We start from the raw sequence: 6,000 nt of genomic DNA on the forward strand, positions 1-6,000 counted from the left end.
TTTGGGAAACAATTTGATGGTTCCTTATAAACTTAAACGTATACTTACCATATGACCCTGCAATCACACTCTAGGGTATTTACCCAGTGGAAAGGAAAGCATGTCCACACAATAGTCTGTACATGCATGTTCAAAATACCTTTATATTATAGCCCGCAAATGGATGTCTATTAACAGATGAATAGATAAATTGTGAGATATCCATGCGGTGAAATAAATTATTCAGCAATAAAAATGAAAGTTTGGTAGAATCTTGATTGTAGTGGTGGTTACACGTGCGCATATATGCGTTTTTCAAAACTCATCAAACTGTACACTTTAAATTGGTGATTTGTATGTAAATTGCGCATTAAACTTGATTTAAAATTTAGTATTTGTAAAGCTTTAGCACATGCCTAGCTTTTAAGCGTGCATAAGTGTTAGCTATTATTAGTGTTTTCTCCGAATGGAAATCCGACTTTTTTCTTAAGACTTACAGTATGACCTAGTTCTAGCAGGTAAGTTAAACTTGGAGTCATTTCATGACCAGACGTTTCCTAGCCTCTCACGAATCAGCTTAGAGTGTTTCAATGAGCGAAACGGAGAGCTAGCGCATTGATAATCCCAAGGCTGGGATATTCAAAGGTCCCCCTGAATTCAGTAGTCTTCATTAAGATTTTTTTGTTTTAATTCTGCAAGGGTTTGGGGCTCCTGCTTTTCTAAAGTGTTACTAAACAATTAATACAATCTTCATCTCACGTATGAATTTGCTCATAACCTGAATGTTCTTTGAGCGAGCAAGAGAGTTGAATTCACTAGATATTTACTGAGCATTTGGTAAGTGATAGTCCGTTAGGACTTGTAGCCAAACAGAACTGAAACAAACCTCAATCGCCGTCCTCAAACACTCAAGGAACTACATTTACAGTTAATTGAGGAGTCAGGATACACACAGGAAACACAATAGTGGACGCCATGACGGGATCAAGCACTAAGCAAAGGGCTGGAACCATGACTCTCCCGTCTTGAGAGGAAGCGGCACCGTGGGAAGGGTTTGGGGTGGGGAGGATTGGTGTGGAGCATCTGAAGAACACGGGGCTTGGGGTCAGAAGACCTAGGTCTTGGCCCTGCCGCTTACTTAATGTCAGCCTTGGTCAAGTCATTCACCTTTTCCAAGCCCCTGTCAATAATAAGAATTGTAATCGTAACAATGATGTTTTCACTGTCACAGAAACGCCAGAAGGCATTGCGTAGAGCAAACTATGCATCACGCTTCAAAGTTGCATAATTAGCTTTATTATGTCGCCTGGACCCTAAAGTTACAGCGAATGCCTACCACGTGACAGGCACTACGTGAAGCCTTTTACACATAGAATTACTCCTCACGAAAGCTTTGTGAGTTAGGTAGTATTTTCCCCCATTCTGCAAATGAGAATAATGGAGTTCTGAGAGACCGTGCCCTGCTCAAACTTATTCAGCTATGTGACCAAGTCAGATTTGCTTTACCTCAGCTTCCAGGACTCAGAGAAAGGAATAAGCCTAGGAATGTCATACAGGGTGAAGTGTGCATCTGTCCAGAGCACAGAACATGTCCTGGGCAGCAGGAGCCAGAGATGAAATAAATAAGCTTGTGGGCTGCCAGCGAGGGCTGTTTTATTTTCAGATGAGGTCATTTCTTGGTGTGCTTTCCCATTTAAATTACAAAGTGCAAAAAGAATTTGTATTTTACTAGTTACTGATAATGTCTGTTGAAAGCATACTCAACAATATAAGGGATTTTAAAACCTGCCTCTGGGTTCAGTAGGCCCTAAAATCTGCTTGATTAATATGCGGTAATTGCTTTTCCGGTTGAATTTCTGCACTGGCGGAAAATATGCTCTACATAGGCAAAAACAGACAACTACAATTTTTCTCTGATGTCGTCAGAGGCTTTCACTGTGCCAAGTTACGCAGGACTCCCGTGCACGTCAGACTGCTCCGGGCCCCTTCTTCCTCCAGCTGCTATTACAGTGACTGTGTCCACATGGGCTGCAGCCATGTTCGGGCAGGTGCTTTGCCGGGGCCCGCGGCAGTGGAGCTTCTCTGATGCCTCATCCGTGCAGAATGCTCGTAGGACCCACTCTGAACTCAGGATACGAGGGGCAACTGATGCCCAGGGTGTTACCCTTGACCAATGGATTAAAAGAATCAATGGCGGACTTCCCTGGTGGCGCAGTGGTTAAGAATCCGCCTGCCAATGCAGTGGACACGGGTTCGAGCCCTGGTCCGGGAAGATCCCACATGCCACGGAGCAACTAAGGCCGTGCGCCATAACTACTGAGCCTGTGCTCTAGAGCCCGTGAGGCACAACTACTGAGCCCACGTGCCACAACTACTGAAGCCTACGTGCCTAGAGCCTGTGCTCCCCAACAAGAGAAGCCACCGCAATGAGAAGCCCGTGCACCGCAACGAAGAGTAGCCCCCGCTTGCCGCAGCTAGAGAAAGCCCGCGTGCAGCAACGAAGACCCAACGCAGCCAAAAATAAATTAATTAATTTATAAAATTAAATTGAAAAATAAAATAAAGAGTTAAAAAAATTAAAAAAAAAAAAGAATCAATATATAGATGCTTCCTCCTTTGATCTCCGAAAGCAGAACAGTTTGGAGAGGCATTTCGTAAGGCACTTTAGAAGGTCTTGACAGAACTGAGCCCCAGTCACCCACGGTGGCAGCCAACCGAATAATGCATCCTTGAATTGGTTTTCCTTCCTTGTTCTCTCCCTCACCTGACACTACTGCTCCCTGAGATCACATTCACACGTAAATCAACTGCGCGCAATGCTTTGTCTTGGCTTCTGCACTGGGGTAGCATGGAATCCAGGCTAAAAAAGTGTGTTCAAAAGATGTCAGCGGTGAGGAAGCCATTGTTGGTCAAGTAGGTCGTGCTAGGCTATGCTTCGCAGTAGTACCAATTTACTAAGATTTTCCCTGTGGTGGTTTGGGATGAGCTACAGGTGGGTCATTGGATTGGATTATGAAGAAGTTGGGGCCCTTGAACAGTATGGGAACAATATGTGTGTGTGTGTATACAAAGAAGATGTGTGTGTATGTGTATTTTTACATATATACACACACTCATCTTCTTTATCCATTCATTCATTGATGGACACTTCGGTTGTTTCCATACCTTGGCTATTGTGAACAATGCTGCAATAAACACGAGGATGCAACTGTCTCTTTGAGATACTGATTTCATTTCCTTTAAATAGATACCCAGAAGTGGGAATACAACAGTAGTTGTATTTTTAATTTTTTGAGGAACCTCCATACTGTTTTCCATAGTGGCCGTACCAATTATTGGGCTGGCCAGAAAGTTCAGGTTTTTCCATAAGATAATGTAACAGAAAAACCCAGACAAACTTTTTGGCCAACCCACTACACTCCCACCAGCAGGTGCACAGGGACTCCCTTTCTCCACACCCTCACCAACACTTGTTATCTCTTGTCTTTTTGATAATAGCCGTTCTAACAGGTGTGAGGTGATATCTCACTGATTTGCATGTTCCTGATGAGCAGTGATGTTGAGCACCGTTTAATATACCTGTTGGCCGTTTGTATGCCATCTTTAGAAAAATGCCTCAGTTCTTCTCTCCATTTTAAAGTTGGATTCTTTGGTTTTTTGCTATTGAGTTGTGTGAGTTCTTTAAATATTTTGAACATAAAACCCTTTCCAGAGATATGATTTGCAAATATTTTCTCCTATTCTGTAGGTTTGTTTTTTCATTTTATTAATGGCTTTCTTCGCTGTGCAGAAGCTTCTTAGCGTGGTGTATTGGGTTGGCCAAAATCTTATGGAGAAACCCAAATGAACTTTTTGGCCAACCTGATACTTCCACTTTTATTTTACTTTTGTTACCTTTTCTTTTGGTTAGTGTCAAATCCAAAAAATCATTGCCACGACCAATGTCAGGGAACTTACCCTCTCTGTTTTCTTCTAGGAGTTTTATGATTTCAGGTCTTAAATTTAAGTCTTTAATCCATTTTGAGTTGATTTTTGTGCATGGTATAAGATTGGGGTCCAGTTTCATTCTTATGCTTGTGGCTGTCCAGTTTTCCTGACACCATTTATTGAGGAGACTGTCCTTTCCCCATTTGTTCTATATTCTTGGCTCCCATGTGGTAAATAAGTTGACCGTATATGCACAGGTTTATTTCTGGGTTCTCTATTCTGTTCCATTGATCTATATGTCTTTTTTTCATGCCCGTACCATATCGTTGTGATTGCTATAGCTTTGTAATATATTTTGAAATCAGGATGTGTGATATCTTTAGCTTTTCTCTTCCATCTCAAGATTGCTTTGGCAGTTGGGTCTTCCACAGTTCCATACAAATTTTAGGATTATTTTTTCTGTTTCTGTGAAAAATGCCTTTGGTATTTTGATAGGGATTGCATTGAATCTGTAGATTACTTAGGTAGTATGGACATTTTAACAATATTAACTCTTTCCCAAAAATGATCAAAGTGTCTTTCCGTTTATTTGTGTCTCACTATCCTTCATCAAATCATATAGTTTTCAGTGTACAGATCTTTCACTTCTTGGTTAACTTTATCCCTAGGTATTTTATTCTTATTGATGCATTGTTAAGGGATCATCTCCTTAATTTCTCAACCTAGTAATTTTTTTAATTGGACGCTGGATGTTTTGAGTTTTGCTTTGTTGGTTAGTGTTGAATTTTGTTTTGGCACGCTGTTAAATGAACTGGATCCTTTTGATACTTGTTTCTAAGCTTATATATCAAGTCTAGAACTGCCTTTAAGTCTAGGGCTAATTAGTCCCCGCTGCTAAAGAAATGTCCTTCTGAGAATTCTGCCAGAAGCCCCAGCTACCACTCTGACTGGTAGGACACAGACTATTCTCAGCCCTGTGTGAACTCCAGGAAGTGGTTCTCAGCCTCTGGTAGAGGCCTCTCATGCATCACTTTGACTTGAGGGGACCCTTTTGCAGATCCCCAAAGCTCGCTCTCCGTGCAGCTCTCGCTCTCCAAAACATTGCCCTTAAATTCCAGCCACCTTAGCTTCCGTGCAGTGCAACTTCCATCTGCTCAAAACACCAAGCACACTGGACTTATTCAGATTCTTCTTTCCTGTACTGGGAACTGCTTTCAAGCAGTAAGCTCATGCCACAGTAAGACTCACTTTGTTTCTTGGGGAAACAGTACTTGTGCTGTCCATTGTCTGATGTCTGAAAACCAGTTTTGAAATATATTTTGTCCAATTTTTGAATTGTTTAAGGGGGGAGGGTACACCTGGTCCCATTACTCCATCTTGGCTGGAAGCAGGGGTCACATCCGGAAACAGTTTGTTAGGTGGGTCAAACATTAGGCAGATTCACAAGTTTTATTAGCATCAGGATATAAGTGAGTTTGAGCTTGATAAGACGGTCCGTACGTTTTCCTAAAATCTGTGTACTCTGTGTCATACGTGACCAAACATAAGACAGTCTGGTATATAATGGGATCCTCTAGTTTCCCAATGAGAAGATTAAAAAAGGAAAAGCTTGATGGATAGATGATATACAGATGGATGACAGCGATTTAGACATTGATATAGGTATCCTTTAAGAGATGGAGATGAAATGCTTAAATATCTGCTTTCAGTTATAAGTATGTAAAATTACACATTAGATAAACTAACATGATTTTAGACTATTGCTTTTTCCTGCTCTCACTTAACATGAAATAATTTTATTCGATCACTTATATGCGTCTCTGGCTTTAGTAATTTTGTCCTTGCTATTATCTCTTTTTGAGTTTCCTAAAACATCATTTTATATCATCAAAGTTGTATGAAGCGCGGCCCTTTTTGACTTTCAGTATATGTTGCTCTCTCTGGAAATTTTACGCAGGCCACAAGGAAATGGCTTGCCTTTCTGTGCTTGTCTTTTTTCTGTTTGTTTTCACTTAGTGATCACCACATGTAAAACACTTACTTTGTGGCTTTTGTAAGTGATTTTATAAGCATTGTTAACAATATAAACAATTG

The sequence above is a fragment of the Delphinus delphis genome, chromosome 18, assembly GCF_949987515.2.
Source record: "Delphinus delphis chromosome 18, mDelDel1.2, whole genome shotgun sequence".
NCBI classification, from domain to species: Eukaryota; Metazoa; Chordata; class Mammalia; order Artiodactyla; family Delphinidae; genus Delphinus; species Delphinus delphis.